This window comes from Cricetulus griseus (genome assembly GCF_003668045.3).
Source record: "Cricetulus griseus strain 17A/GY chromosome 1 unlocalized genomic scaffold, alternate assembly CriGri-PICRH-1.0 chr1_1, whole genome shotgun sequence".
NCBI classification, from domain to species: Eukaryota; Metazoa; Chordata; class Mammalia; order Rodentia; family Cricetidae; genus Cricetulus; species Cricetulus griseus.
In genome coordinates this window covers 78,027,295-78,043,653 of record NW_023276807.1, presented here as the reverse complement: position 1 = coordinate 78,043,653, position 16,359 = coordinate 78,027,295, and positions in this window count along the sequence as shown.

Genomic DNA, 16,359 nt, shown 5'->3' with positions numbered 1-16,359 from the left:
AATAAAGAGTTTATTCTGACTTATGTTTCCAGAGAGTGAGAGTCTGTCATGTCAGGGCAGAGGCAGTAGGCAGGCATGGTGGCTGGAGCAGGATGCAAGCACATAGCAGAACTAGTAAACTGGGAGTGTGGCGAGGCTCTAAACTCTTAAAGCCCACCTCCAGTGACATACTTCCTCCAGAAGGCCACACATGCCTCCTAAAACGCCCTCAAACAGCATCACCAATTGAGTATCCAAATGTTTGAGACTGTGGGGACCAACACAGAAATACAATACTAGTCATAGTGAGGAGGAGAATAAGCTATGTCTGCTATAACAAGACAGTGACTTTAGCCTACGGAGATAAGGATAGGGTGATAACTGAAGGCAAATGGTGGCCGCAGATTAGGAATACCCTAAGGTTCCCTGAAAGAATAGGTGTAATACAAATTTCCAAAGCTGGAGTGGGTCTTACATAACATGGAGGGAATAAGAGGAGAAAGAGCATCTACTAGCATACCATAGAACTCCAAACAGTGAGAGGGAGAGAAAAACCTCATGAAGGTCCTGGAGGTCTCTGTGAGTGAGCTTCACCTGAGTCTCAGTTGAAGGAGAGGGAAGACACTCAGAGGAATAGGCTGTTTGTGGTTCTGGGAGTGGAACACCCTTGATTTTGTGCAGGTAAACCAGGGTGCTAGACCTTGCAATTTGACTGTAATTGGAGGCATGAGCAGGACTTGATAGGGACAGTTACCACAGATTTCAGTGGCCGTTTATCTTGTAGAGGGTTTTAAGATAAACCCAGCCCAGATGTTATAATACTGATGGAGGATGTCCTGTATGCTGTGAATATATGTTTCTCTTATTGGTTGATGAATAAATGCTGATTGTCCAGTAGCCAAGCCAGATGTATAGGCAGGGCTACCAGGTTAGGAGAATTCTGGGAAGAGAAAAAGGTAGAGCAGGAGTCGAGAAGGAGTCACCAGAGAGATGTCATGTAGCTGCTGATGAAGAAAGAGACCCAGGCTTCACCAGTAAGCCAATACTAGTTGGAGATAAACAGATTAGTTGAAATGGGTTCATAATTAAGAGAGGGCTAGCCAATAAGAAGCCCAAGCCATCAGCCAAACAGTTTATAATTAATATAATCCTCTGTGTGTGTATTTGGGTATAAATGGCTGCAGGGCCAGACAGGAGAGAAACTTCTGTCAACATAATACTCTGAGACAGATAATGAATCTCTGGACCTAGGAAGAACTCAGTCCAGCTGTGCTCACAGTGGCAGATATGGGCTGACCAACTCAGCTACCATCCAAGTCCAGATCCAGAGCTTTAGTGGGTCCACACAACATCTACTCCATCTATGAGCTGCTGGAGTGTGTGAAGGAACTGATCCTGCAAAACCAGATGTCATTGCTGAATAGGGCCAGCCAGCCCCTAGCATGGAGCTGTTGTGGCTCCAGCCTATGTTGCTTGCCCTGCTGGGAGATGGACAGCACCGGGCATTGGTGCTGCCTGGAGTCCACAAGTTCAGAGGGTGAGCCTCAGAGCATCTGACTTTGAGGACAGGGAGGTGTGTGGCAGCCTGGAGCTTGATTGGAACCTGCCCCCAGACACCCTGCCTAGCCTAAACATCACCCTGACTCTGGGTACCAGCAGTATATCTGAGTGGAATCTCAGCAATAGCCCAGTATTTATGTTGCTTCAGAAACCAGAAACCTTGAACCAGACCAATGACTTGTCACTGTTCAGTTGGAACCTCCAGCTTGCCCATGCATGATCCAGAAAGCCCCATTCCTGTCTCTGTCTCCAAACCCCACTCTCTCAGAGTCTTTGAACAAAGGAAAGGTGCCAAAAAGCCCAGTTCCACATTCTTAGTGGCTACTGCAGCTTTCTTCCCTGAGGTTGACAACCACCCAAGTCCTCCTCCCCCCACTACAGCACTCAGTTTTCACCATACTTGGGCACAAACCCAGATTGTGGCAGGCATGGCATCACCCCTCATCTATAATCTATAAAGTCTTCCTGCTTTCAACGTATAATGTATCCCTGCTTTCCTTTGTGGGCACAGCTTCTCTGCCCTCGATCTCTGGAACTGGAGAACTCGCTAGGGAGTTGCTTTACTCAAATAAACCTGTTGTTAACTTTTCTCAGTTCAGCTTGATCTGGCTTACTGCATCAGCAGAGAAACCTGTGGTGGGTGTCGGGGAGTAGAAAACCTATTAGTTGCAATGAATGTTTGCATGTAAAGCTGTTTGGGCAAAAGATATATACCATGTGACACACTGCAGTTTCCAATGCAACTGTGATGAATGAACATGTGATGGAGAAGTAGGATAAAAGGAGAAACAGAAGTGAGTATGCAATGGAGAGAGGTGGAACGAGAGATGCCACAATGGTGACAGATGTGAGAGGCGTCTGAGGTAGACAGGGACATGCTGTGTTGCTGAGTAGGGCAGGGCCAACAGGGTGGGGTGCAGAAGCCTGGAGCTTTCACAGACTCAGCCCCACCCCCACTCCCCACCCTGAGCATGCTGTCCAGCCATGGTTCAATTGCCCTGGTTCTGACTGAGGGCAGGATGTTGGAGATGAACAGGTTCATTTTCTGGATTGGACCTCTACAAAGGCTCTCTATTGTCCTGCTGTCCTTGTTGGTGGTCTGTTGCTCCAGTCCATGTGGATGTCTGTGGTATGGGCACTAGAGGTCATATGGATGTCCAGAGACCATGCAACTGCTGGACCAGATGGACAGTCCATAGTCTGTGTTACCACAGGAAGCTATATTTGTTATGCCCAGACCTCGTACATAGTTCCCCAAAGACCACCAAGGAGTCTGAATCTGTATGTAAAAGCGAAGATCCTCTGCCCCCCCCCATATGTCTGACAGCAGTACAAGTTCAGAGTGCATTGAGCTCAGTTGGGGTGGTTTTTTTTATCATAGCAGAGGTTGGGGTAAGGGTATATTTAAGGTTCAGGACCCCTGATTGGCTGACATTCATCTAGGGGTATCTTGGTGAAAGGGGATAGGCGTGTGTTGGGCTAAGGGACATCTGATGGTATCTAAATGGTTGGAATGTTAGGTATTGCCTTTGGAACATTAGGTATTTCCCCTTGGATGTTGATTGGACTGTTCCTGGGTGGTGCCAGTTTGTGGTTTTTCCTGGTGTTGCCTGCCACTAAACCAAAACTCAGGCCTACTGCCTGGCTGGTTTTTATTAAGCCTACCATGGCAGCTGTGTGGCTAAGCTGCCCTGTGATCCAGATTGCCACTAGAGGCACACTGATATGAGCACCCTGAACTGCTTCCTGAGGCTATGTTCACATCAGTTCATGGTCCATGCTATCCGTCACCTAGGGACAAGTTGGGACCTATGGTTCTGCTGCAGCGGGGGCCATATTGATGTCCATGACCATTGTTACCACCATAGACCATGCTGATATCATGGGCTAGGTTACCATTGAGGGCCATATGGATGTACATGGTCTATGCCACCTTCTGAAACCATGTTGATATTTGTTTTTTTCCTGGAATTGGGTGTTGCTACCAAGGGTCATATTGATGTGAATGACCTGTGCAGGAACCTAAGGCCATGTTGATGCCAGGGTCCATGCTGCCACTGAAGGCCATGTCTGGGTCTATGGTCCTATTGCAGCTGGGGACCAGGTTCATGTCTGTGACCTGTGTTACCACCAGAGGCCATATGGATGTCGGTGGTCTCTGCTGCTACTACTAAGAGCCAGGCAGATGTCCATGGTGGATGTTACTACCTGGAACTGAAGGCGGCGTTTGAATGAGTCCACCAGACCCAAAATAAATGATAAATAGGTATATATTAGGGAAACACACAGATAAGACTAAATAACCACCAAGGCCTTCATGCTCCAGAAGATGCAGTCTCTGCCCTTTGATGCTCTCCACAACCCAAGAGTGAGCCAGCCCCTCCTCTACCTTATAATGGGTCATGTCTGCACCTGAAACAACGCCCAAAGGGTGTGACCACCACTGCAAGTTCACTGGCAAGGCAAGATGCTACTAGAGGGAGCCATATTGGGGTCTGTGGTAGTTTAAAAGAAAATGGTCCCCAAAGGGAATGGCACTATGAAGGAGGTGTGGCCTTGGAGGAAGTATGTCACTGTGGGGGCAGGCTTTGAGGTTTCTTTTTCTCAAGCTTCCCTCAGTGTGACTGTCAGTCAATTTCATGTTGCCTGCAAGTTGTAGCACTCTCAACTCCAGCACCATGTTGGCCTGCACACCACCATGCTCCCCTTTATGATCATAATGGACTGAACCTCTGAAACTGTAAGCAAGTCACCCTCAATTAAATGTTTTCTTTATAAGAGTTGCTGTGGACAGGGTCCATGGTCCTGATGTAGATGGAGGTTATGCTGATATTCATGCTACCCCCGAAGGCCATTTGGATGTCTGTTCTGGCACCTGAAGCCATGTCGATGGCCATGGGCCACATAAGAGGGGTTTTTTGGTTGGATTTTCAAGGTAGGGTTTCTCTGTTTCCCTTGCTATCCTGGAACTGGCTCTGTGGATCAGGCTGGCCTCAAATTCACAGAGATTTGCCTATCCCTTCCTTCCTTCCTAGTGCTGGGATTAAAGGTGTGAACCATCACTCTCAACTTGAGGTGAATTTGGGAATCCAAGTTCTGAAAATCATTGCTACTTTCTCTGTTATTGGTGGATCTCCAGAGTTAAAATGAGGTTATCACAGTGACACAGAGGCTCCCTGCATCTGGAGTTAGTTTGGGTCCCAAGAACCCCACATTTTGTAGAGACATTTGGGCCTCTGAAGATAAAAGTATCTTCATGAGACTGGCTTTTGGAAAATTAGATGTGAAGTGGCTTTGTCTATTTCCTGAATGAGGCCGCTCCCAGAGAGTAATGTAAGAAGTGGCCCATTCCAAAACCCCAAGGAAAGACAGTCCAGATGAACTGCTGAGTAACTTAAGTGGAGGCTCCTGTCATTCAAAGGCAAACAAGGACCAAGAATCTGGATGGACTAAAATACAGTGGAACTTGAGACCCATGCCTTTAATCCCAGCGCATGGAAGGAAGGAGCAGGTGGATCTCTGTGAGTTTGAGACCAGCCTGGTCTCTATATAGTGAGTTCCAGGACAGCCAGAACTACTTATTGAGATACTGTCTCAAAAAAAAAGTATGAAACAAATTGCCCTTAGGGTCTAAAACTATGAGCCAGGAGGTACTGGAAGACTCTGTCCGGGGGGGGGGGTAATAAGGACTGGCAACTTTAATAGTTGTTTTTCTAATTCTCATTATTGTGACTAAATACCTGAAGAACCTCAGGGAGAGATGGTCTCTGTTGCTTTCAGCTCCAGGAAACACAGCCCACCCTGACTGGAGAAGGGTGAGAGACAGTCACATTGCCTCAGAAGTCAGTAGGTAGAGATATACGTAATTGCAGCTAGCTAGCAGTCTCCTTTTTAATCAGTCAAAGACCCAGTTCATGGAATGATACCGCCCACACTTAGGGTGGGGCTTCCCCCTCAGCTAGCCCTGTCCATAAATTCCCCCCACAGGCATGCACAGGGCTTTGTCCTCTTGATGAGACCACATCCTCTCAACTTGACCATACAATTCACAGGGTGAATTGAGACCACAGCCTATTCATGACCTTCAGATACCAGACATTTCTGTAAGAGCCGTCTGTCCTCATTATTGCCAAAATAGGATGTTGCATAGAGAGTTAGTAGCCATGAGTTTGCCAATGATAGGCTTTAAATTTTTTTGTGTGTCAGGAACATTGAAGAATGTTGTTGGGGGTCTTTAAGGACAACTGTAGTATGAGTGACTCTACTGAATTCATAGCAATGGATGTATTCCAGGTTCTGGAAGAGGGTGAAGGCTTGTCAGGTGATGTAAGGATCATTGCAGAGAGATAGTGGGGACATCTTTGGCTGAGACAGCTCCAAGCCACTATAGGACAGAGCACATGATGTCAGAAATGCTATAAAATTCCCCTGGAGTCAGCTGGCCTGGTGGTGCTACATCTCAGGAGTCAGAGGCAGGCAGATCTCTGAGTTCAAGGCTAGCCTGGTCTACAGAACAAGTTCTGGGACAGCTAGGACTCTGGCTGTCCTGTCTTGGAAAACAAACAAACACAACGTCTCTGGAGTCCCAAAATGCCTCAAACAGGTCTGAAGTTTAAAAATAATGTCCCTTCCTGGGAGGGGAATGCAGCACCTAGGTACAACCAAAAAGGAATGAGCGAAGAAATATTTGTCTGTTGCACATATTCAGAAGGTTATGGGCTGGAGAGATGACTCCATGGTGAAGAGCACTGGCTGCTCTTTCAGAGGACGTAGGTTCAATTCTCAGCACTCATGTAGAGACTCACAACCCTCTGTAACTCCAGTTCCAGGGAATCGTATGCCCTCTTCTGGCACCGGGCATGCATACAGTGAACTTATATACATCCAGGCAAAAACATTCAAATAATTTTTTAAAAATTCAAAATGAAAAGAGTCAATTAAGAAGAAGTGGTGGAGGAGGAGAAGGTTGTGAAAATGGAATGATTAGGTTGCTATCAATACCAATGAGAAGGACCAGGGGTCAGAAGTTTTAACAAGAAGTGGTCAAGGTGTTATGATAAGGCATGAGAGGGACCTTGGTGGGTGAGAGACAGATACACAGCATTCATGTGAAGAGTTTTATTGGGAGTGAAGGGAGCAAGGGGAGAGAGAAAGGGGAAGGCAGATGGAAGGAGGGAGGGAGAGAGTGACAGAGATAAGAGTCCAGCCTGCCTCTTCAGAAGAGCAGAGGGAGAGAGAGAGAGAGAGAGAGAGAGAGAGAGAGAGAGAGAGAGAGAGAGACTGGGCAGATGTAGTCTCTTAAAGGGGTCTTTTGCACTAGTGTACAGAGCCTCATGCAACCACACAGTGCTTGTGCACAGAGACCACACAGCAGGCCAGGGTACTGCCTGCATACTGGCAAATGCATTGGTATCGGGGTGATGCACTCTGCCAGATCTCCAGGGGCAGGCCAGGTGTGTCTGAATGGTAACATGGGGTAGAAAAAAACCACTTCCATGTTGATAAGAAATACAATTTTTGTCCCTGCCATAGCTAGTCACCAGGGGCTTATTCATGGAGATGAAGAACACAGGCGCCTCAGGAACCCATCAGTCCTCAAAGGGAGAGGGACCTGTTTCTCTCTTGTCCTTTTGTCTGGGAACAAAGTCGGAGCATTTTGTTTTTGTTTTTGTTTTTCTTTTTGTTTTTGAGACGGTTTGGAGCCTGTCCTGGAACTAGCTTTGTAAACCAGGATGGCCTTGAACTCATAGAGATCTACCTGACCATGCTTCCTGTGTGCTGGACTAAAGGCGTATGCCTCCACAGCCCGGTAGGGCATTTGTTCTTTTCCAGGACTGAACTGAGTATGAGGTCCTTGGGTGGAGAGGGTGACTTCTCTTCCAGTGTATATCCACTGTGAAAGACTGGATATGGTCCTGGATGTGGCATATAACCCAGTAGATTTGGCATGGTTGTGGTACAGTGAACCAGACAGCCACTAGATGGAGCGCTAGGATTCCCTGACATGTCAGGGACCTAAGAGAGGTCCTGCCTGACACACTGGCCTAGTCTTTCCTCTCCTCTCCAGTTAGTTCAGCCATGTGGGCAGGCAGGCTCTTATAGTTCCTTCCTGGTTTTTAAGGACCTTGAGGGCCATGTCTAATGAAGTGGTGAAAGGACCCAGGGGTCAGGGGGAGCTCTTCACTTCATCTTTGAAGTTTTTGCCTCCTAGCTGGAGAGTCATAGCTTCAAAGATGATAGCTAGGATGGGTTTAACTTTCCAAACTCCCTCAGTCAGATATACCTGCATTATTCAGCCACTTAGATCGGGAGAGAACAGTGTTTTCTGAAGCTTCCATGTTTCTACCATCATATATTAGAGATTTCACACTAGCCCTTTTCATACCCTCTAATAGTTTTAGAGAGTCTTTCTCCCATCATAACCTTTGTCATGTGGGCTAACCAGGAATCTGAGTCAGGCATGGGACAGAGATTGTCCAGGCCATAGCTGAGTTGCAAGTGTGAACCTCACCATCCCAGGCATACACAACTGCTCTCCACACATGAAGCCGGTGGTGATGATGGCACAGATGTCTTGCCAGATTAGATCAAATGCCAGAGTGAGCTCTTCTGATTCTGTAATTAAGGTGGAAGGATGCTGGCTAAGTGACCATAGTTTGGGTTATATTATTGACAAGTCAGACACCGGGAAGGGGATATTTACTCAGACGATGTCACTGTCCTCATTTGCCACCTTCCAAAGGGAAAGGGTGTTCTCTAAGGAAGAAGGAATAGCTTGTAACTGTTCCTATACAAAGTTCAAGAATGAGAATGTGAGCAAGAGGGTTTATCTGTGTATGCTGAGGCAGTGTTTGAAGAAAGTTCCCCAGGTGCAAAGGACAGAGGAGGAGAAGAAAAAAACAAGAAGGGGAGGGGGAGGGAGGAGCAGAGGTGCTGGCAGAGAAGCCAGAGTCTGAGCAGACTGTGTGTGCAGAAAGGAAGGAACATCAAGATGACATCTCAGGCTTCGGCTCTGGGAGAAGGGCTAGTGTAAAGAGAGTCTAGTGGGATTCACAGTATCCCTTTCACAACTGTGTGTCAAGGCCATAAAGGCTTGGATATAAGGAAGCTGAGTCCTTTCCAAAATCCTGACAAAGAGGTCTAATTGTAGGGTAAAATTATAGCTTGGTGTGCCATGAACTAGGCAGTGATCTTGATCTGGAGTGCATTTAAAGATCAATTTTGTTGCAAATGAAAAATGAGCCTTTTCCTTTTGAGAAACAAAGTCTTGAGGGTACATTCCAGGGGTCACATGAATCAGAGGAAATAGAGACCATGAAACCATCATGTGACTGTTACCTGAGAGTCAGTATTCCCCCAAAGTCATCCTCATCAGAGATGAGATTTAGTCTCCCTGCCTTAGGTGTGCCTTAGTCTGGGAGCCTCCTGGCCTGTGAAGGTAAACCAGGCTTCATTTCAGAGCCATAGCCATGTAATTGGTCAGGACAGGTTAACCGGCAAGGAAACCTTTCAAATAAGAACTGATGTAAGGTGGGGAGAATGAGACCTCATTGTTCTGGGGAAAGCAAAACCTAGCTATCTGGAGGTCTCTGGGACCAGGAAGTGTGGTCTGCAGGAGAAATAGTAGGTGTAAACATCATTTCACAAGTTCTGCCTGCTCTCACTCTGGGGAGCCACAAGTGCTGGGCTAGAAAAAGGGATGAGCAGGAGAGGAAAGAGGAGTCCTCCCCATCTGTGTAGATGCATCCTAGACAAGTTGTCAAGCCAGCCCTACCATGTGTCTGGAGGGCTCCAAGAAGGAAGAAAGTAGCCCTTTGCCTTTGCAGACAATATAACTCGATATCTTTCTTTTACCTTGCTTTTGACTTGGGTAGAATCTGTCGGTTTCTAAAGGCATGTAAGACTTTGCACAGGGGGTGAAAAGGAACTCCTTAGCTTGTACTCTGCTGGTGACCGTGGTCCAGAATCACAGCCTTTGTTCTCAGTGGAGAGCCATCACAGCCAGGGGCTTCAACTGTCCACTAGCCTCTTTTAAAAATATATTTATTTTATGTGTATCGGTGTTTTGTATTCATTTATGACTGTGCACTGCATGTGTGCTGCCTTCAGAGACCTCAGGAGAGGGTATTAGATCCCCTGGGACTGGAGTTATAGACAGTTTTAGCTACCACATGGGTACTAGGAACTGAACTTAGGGCCTCTGGAAGAATACCCAGTGCTCTTAACCAATGAGCCATCCCTGTGACCCTCACCAGCCTCTGAGCCTACCACAAGCGCAGAGAGAAAGGAGAGTAGGGACAGCAAAGGCAGAGTTCCTGTGCAGACCACTAACAATGCCAGGTCAGGCAAAGGACAACAGGTATTTACCAGACCAGACTGATATAAAAAGAGAAGTAAAGAATATACACAAGGGGTAGGGGCTGGAGAGACATCAGTGGTTAAGAGCACTCATTGTTCTTGCAGAGGACCTGGGTTTGTTTCTCAGCATTCATTTGGTGACCCAAAACACTTGAAACTGCGATTCCAGGGGTCTCACACCCTCATCTGGCCTCCATAGGCACTAGGCAGGCATCTGGTACACATACATGCTGGCAGACACTTGCATGCACACAAATAAACATCTTTCCATCATAAGTACACAGCGGGAGGGGGGAGGCAGTGAAATGGCTCAGTAAAGCCCGTGCAAGCCTGGTGACCCAAGTTTAATTCCAGAGCCACCATGAAGGTGGGAAGAGAGCACTAACTCCACAAAGTGGCCTGATTTTATGTGTTCAGCGCACTCCTCCTCCTCCTCCTCCTCCTTCTCCTCCTCCTCCTCCTCCTCCTCCTCCTCCTCCTCCAGAGAGCTGTGGCAACCAGCTGCTGAGATGAGTAGGACTGGATGGAACAGCAGAGTCCTCACAGTATGCGAAGACTCATCCTAGACACTGCTGCACCAAATGGCCTCCCTATGTGCATGCACTAGGGCACACACACAGAGTCATAATAATGAATAAAATTGAATGCAAAAAGACAATATACTGTAGGCTGTGTATACTTTTTTAAATAAATTTTTATTTAGTTTAGAAACAATCTCATTTTACATATCAATCCCAGTTCCTTCTCCCTCCCTTCTTCTCATGCTCCCCACTGACTCCCCATCCCACCCCCTCATCCACTCCCCAGGGAGGATGGCTATGTATACTTTCTAACAGAGACATTTCAAGTAAGAATAGCAAAAAGCAATAAAGCATTTTCAATCATTTGATTCTTTTTATTATTGATGTCTCAGCTGGTCTTCGGTATACACCAGTGAGTATATACCATCGGTGAATTCTCAGAGAGAAAAATCACTCACCTATAAGGGAATGGGAATACTTTCATGACAGTTAAGGAAGTTCCTTTGTGTGATCTTGTGTGCCTTTTGTGTAGGATCATCTGTATAACTAAGTTGGCATCTCATTATCCTTTGTTTGTTTGTTTGTTTTTTGTTTTTTGTTTTTCGAGACAGAGTTTCTGTGTATAGCTTTGGAGCCTGTCCTGGAACTAGCTCTTGTAGACCAGCCTCCAGAGTGCTGGGATTAAAGGCATGCACCACCAACGCCTGGCATCTCACTATCTTTTTAAGTTACACATTTGATCTCACTGGCTATTGAGATGATGCCTATCAGGAGTTAGACTCTATGCTTGTAGAAGGCATCACAGGGCACTGGGTCAGGCTTCACAGTCTGAATGGTATAGGTGGATATTTTTGTTTTTATTTTTGGCCTCTTTATCTCTATAGCTTTGACTATAAACAAGGTTCATAATCTTGTTTGCTTCTCAGAAAGGTATGTGTTTATAGCTGGGGAAGAAGTAAGGTTAAGCTCAAGTGGGTCTAATGCTTGCTTTACTGCTCTAGTAGTTTTCCTATTTGAAGTGTTTCTAGTAAAAACAATATGGAGGGGTTGAATCGTCAATGGACATAGGGGGAAAGCCCCACCCCCACCAGTAACTCTAAGGTCTACTGGGCAGAGTGAGGCATTCGAGCAGGAGCCTGAATCGGTAAGGGTCACAACACAGTTGAGCAAGGGCATGGGATTCTAACCCTGGCCCACAGTAGAAGTCCAACCAGGCCCCCACCCCATAGCATGTGACCCAGGTGGATGGAAAGCAGCCAAAGCATCAACCAGGAGACTTTCAGTGATAGGTGCCTGGCGGTTGGGCACTATAAGGCTCTCCTTGTGATGAGGAAGCCTGGCCCAGCCCTGCATCACGGTGGCATGACTGAGACAGGGAGACCTGTTACGATAAATCTTTCCGCCAAAAGTCGCTGAGCCCCACTGTCATGTGTGAGCTTTACACTAGCCGCCTGCCCAAGTAGGCCCAAATAAATACACAGAAACTTGTATTAGGTTCAAAGCTGTAGGTTTTTCTTTATCTAGATCTGTCTTTATCATCTTGGGAGTGCCAAGTCTAAACCCCAGAAGTGCTGGAACAGCACGAGTATATGGAAGCTGCTCTAATGCCTCTCAGCGGCCGGACAGGGCAGGCTGTGGCGGCAGGTTTACCTCTTTCTCTGGAAACCTTGGGGCATGGAGTTATCCTACTTCTGACACCAGATATAGTGGGAAATTACCAATACGGAGCCAAGTGGAAATATAAGGGTATTTAATAGGGAAAAGCCTTACTTACAGAGCAACCTAGCCAGCCGGCATGGCAGCAGTCTGTACCGTGAAACCGAAAAAGAAAAACACAGTCACTCTACATCACCCTGACCACGCCCTCGCAAGCGTGGTCAGGCACACCTGTAGCCAGCCCCTAAGTAGGCGTGGCTACAGCTTCCCCTACAGAGACCCACACAAAGGCTTGGGGCTGCCAACCTGGGCTCTGGAGAGAAAACATCGGCCCACCAGGTACCTTGCAGCACCAGCCAGAATATGAGTTCAGCATGGTGTCTTATGGGAGAGGGAAGAAGGGAGGGAGGGGTTGGTTCAGGTCCTGTGGACAGAGGCAAATCTGAAAAGATGAGAGAGGAAGGGAGTGGGCTGAGATGGTGAGGGAGCTGACCCCTTAACCAGCGGCAAGACAAGGCAAAGTGAAATTTGTCTGGGCAGGACAGCATGGGCTGAGGAGGGATGCCTCGCGCCCTCCCCTGCTGCCTATCAATGCTTGGGACAGGTCGGAGAGCTGTCTCCGTGGTCGTAAGAGTGGGAGAATTGTCGCCATCCCCCACCAGTTGTAGTACACAGGAGAGAAGGCCCTGCACCTTCCTTGGATAACACAGTAGAGCCAACCCTGTTGGTGGAGGTGTGGGTGAGTGAGTCTGGAAGCAGTGAGCAAGGGAGAGCTGTCCCCATCACCCATCTGTTATGAGACATTATGGACAGGGGAGAGTTGCTCCCAACCCTGCACATCCGCACCTGAGGCAAATGAGAGAGCTGGCCTGTGATCACAGGAGCTGAAGGGCTGTCCCTGACCCCCAACAACTGCAACACTCAGGAGAGTAGGCACTGTACCTCGCCAGGGCAGCACAATAGAGCCAACTTTGTTAGCGCAGGTGTGGGTGACCCAGCCCCAAAGTTGTGAGCACAGGAGAGTGGCCCCAATTTCTCATCTGTCTTGTGGTTTAATGGGTGGAGGAAAGATGCCCTCCCCCAACCCATCAACACCTGGAGCAGGTGAGAGTGCTGGCCCTGTGGTCATAGGAGTGGGATAGCTAGCCCCAACTCCTACCAGCTGCAACACCAGGAAGACCAGGCCCTGCACCTCCACAAAACAGCACAATAGAGTCAACCCTGTTAGTGGAGGTGTGGATGGGCCAGCCCTGAAATCACAAAATCATGAGGAAGGGACAGCTGTCCCCATTACCCATTTGCCTTGTGGTGACATGGGCAGAGGAAAATTGCCCCCCACCTCCACCCATCAGTACCTGAGGCAGGTGGGAGAGCTGACCTTGTGGTCATAAGTATGGGAGAGCCATTGTTAGGATTCAGGCATCACGCTGGTCTGCCCCCGTCACCTGGCAGGATGCACTCAGGCAGTATGCTGGTCAGCCCAGAGTCCTGTGGCTACTATGTCACTATGTAGTCTGTGTGCATGCCCTATGCCCCCCTTTAAGAGACAACTCTGACCATTCCTGCTCTCTCCACCACTCCTCTGAAGTCTTTGTGAAGCCTGTCTGTCTCTCTCCGCTCTCTCCCTTCCCTTCCCCCACTCTCTTCCCTTCCCCCAATAAAACTTCCCATGTAAGCTCTGTCTGCATGGTGTCTGTCCCTCACCCGATGTGGTTTGGACCCACCCACCAAGGTCCAATCTTGAACTGTATTATAACAACCATCCCTGACCTCCCAGCTGCAACAGGAGAGCAGGACCCGCAACAGGAGAACAGGACCCGCACCATGCCAGGGCAGCACAATTGAGCCAACACTGCAGCTTCCATGACAAGATTTTTATTTTCTTCCCTTTTAAACATTTTTCTTATTTTATTTTCTTCATTTTTTTCTCTTGAATTTTTTTTATTTGTGTGTGGGGGGTACAGGGGTAGAGGGTGGATGTGAAGGGATGGGGAATGAATGGAATCAAGATACGTGATGTGAAAAATAGATAGAACTTTTTGTTTTTCAAGACAGGGTTTCTTTGTGTAGCTTTGGAGCCTGTCCTGGCGCTTGATGTGTAGACCAGGCTGGCCTCAAACTCACAGAGATCTGCCTGCCTCTGCCTCCAGAGGGCTGGGATTATTATTATCTGTACTGCCTACACACTAGAAGAGGGCACCAGATCTCAATATGGATGGTTGTGAACTCAGGACCTCTGAAGAGCAGCCAGTGCTCTTAACCTCTGAGTTAAATAAATTTTATTAAAAGAGCATAGGAGCTGTATTAGTCAGAATTCTCTAGAGAAACAGAATGAAACTCTCTCTCTTCCCCTACACACACACACACACACACACACACACACACACACACACACACAGAGAGAGAGAGAGAGAGAGAGAGAGAGAGAGAGAGAGAGAGAGACTAGAATGACTTACAGTTACAAGCCATGGTCCAGCTGATCCATCAGTGGTTGATTATGAACAGAAGGTCCAATAATTTAGTGTTGTTTACTTCATGAGGCTGGATGTCTCAGATGGTCTTCAGTATGTGCTGGAATCCCAAAGAAGTGGGCTTAAAGGCCAGCAAAGGAACACACTTGCTAGCAAGGCAAGAACAAGCAGACAAAGAAAGAGGCTTCTTTCTTCCATGTCCTTGTATAGGCTTCTAAAAGAAAATGTGGCCCAGATTATAGGTGGATCTTCTCCCCTCAAAAGGTCTGGATTAGAAATGGACCTTTCCATTTCAAATTAAGTATGCCATTTTTTTTGGCATACTTAATTCCAGGAGTAGACAAGTTGACAACCAAGAATAGCCATCACAGGGGTTGATGAGATGTTTCATTGTCAAGCCCAAGGGCCTGTGTTCAGTCCCCTGCACTCACATTGCAGAAAACTGATGCTACAGCTTGTCCACTGACCTTTGCATGAATGCCTACACACATGTGCATATGTGCATACACCACAAATAAGCAAATGCAACAAAAAGAATATTGTCTCTACAGGAAATTTTCACAGCAACTGCTGTTAGTTGTGTTAAAATCTTTGACTCTCACCAGTTGAGAGTCTTCAATCAGAGTTTGGTATTGACACAAAACAGTTCTCACCTCAAAGAAATGGGAGAAACTTTATTCTGAGCTAAATATGAGTGACTATGTCCCAAAATGCAGATTGGGTTTCCTCAAATGACATGTTCTAAAGTATAGTCAACAGCATGAACTTTTTACAGTAGAGCAAAAGATACTCTGTAAATCAGCCTGGCAGTGGTGATACACACCTTTAATCCCAGCACTCAAGAGTTAGAGGTAGATGGAGGCCAGCCTGGTCCACAGAGCTAGTTCCAGGACAGCCAGGGCTACAAAGAGAAATCCTGTCTCAGGAAAAAAAGGCAAATCAAGGCATTTACCAAATACATGGTGGGGACAGCAGGTGGGAAGGTTACCACAAAGTGAAGAAGGCTGTGCTGCTATAGATTCAGTCTGATGGCTTGGCTTTCCCATTGTTGGAAGCCAGTTGGAAGCTACACCCCAAAGGTTCTACGGGAGTCAAGAGCATGCTAGTTCCATCAACAGAGATGGGTAGCATGTGGTTACTAGGGGAACTATAGAGAGAGCCCCAAATACCTTGGGCTATGGACCTACAACATTCCAGTTCTCCACAGGCATCTGACCAATCAGCTTTTTAGAATCTTACTCAATTTTGTTGGCTTTTTTTTTTCTGGAAACTTCTATTCACACTGGAGTGGAGAGCTGCTATCCCTTCCCACATTCCCAGGTGTGTGTTCACACATGCATTTGTGCATATGATGAGGGTGTGGAGCCCATGCATGCCAAGATATATGTGGATAGCAGAGGACAACTTTGTGGAGAGGCTCCTCCTACCTTTATGTGGGTTCTCAGGTACTTGGGCTTGCACAGCAAGATCCTTCCTATCATTCTAATGCCATCATAGCCTCTTCTGAGACCCATTCCTACAGGGAAAAGGTGCCTTCAAGCTTAGACTTTACTTTCTGCAGATGTTGGCTTCCATGCTGACTGAGTAGTGAAACTCATGATTTTGAAGGTCACTCACTGCTGTAGTATAACTTTTTCCTCTGAGTATAACATGAGCATCCCAACACCTTCATGGAACAGAGATAACCATGGCCAGCTAGTCATTGCAACTAATTAAGCAAAATGGTACAGCAGTGACAGCCAAGGCTGCTGTGTGGTCATGGGGCTGTTAACACTCCCAGGTAGGAGGAAGCAGGAGTGGTCGGTCTCGGGAGT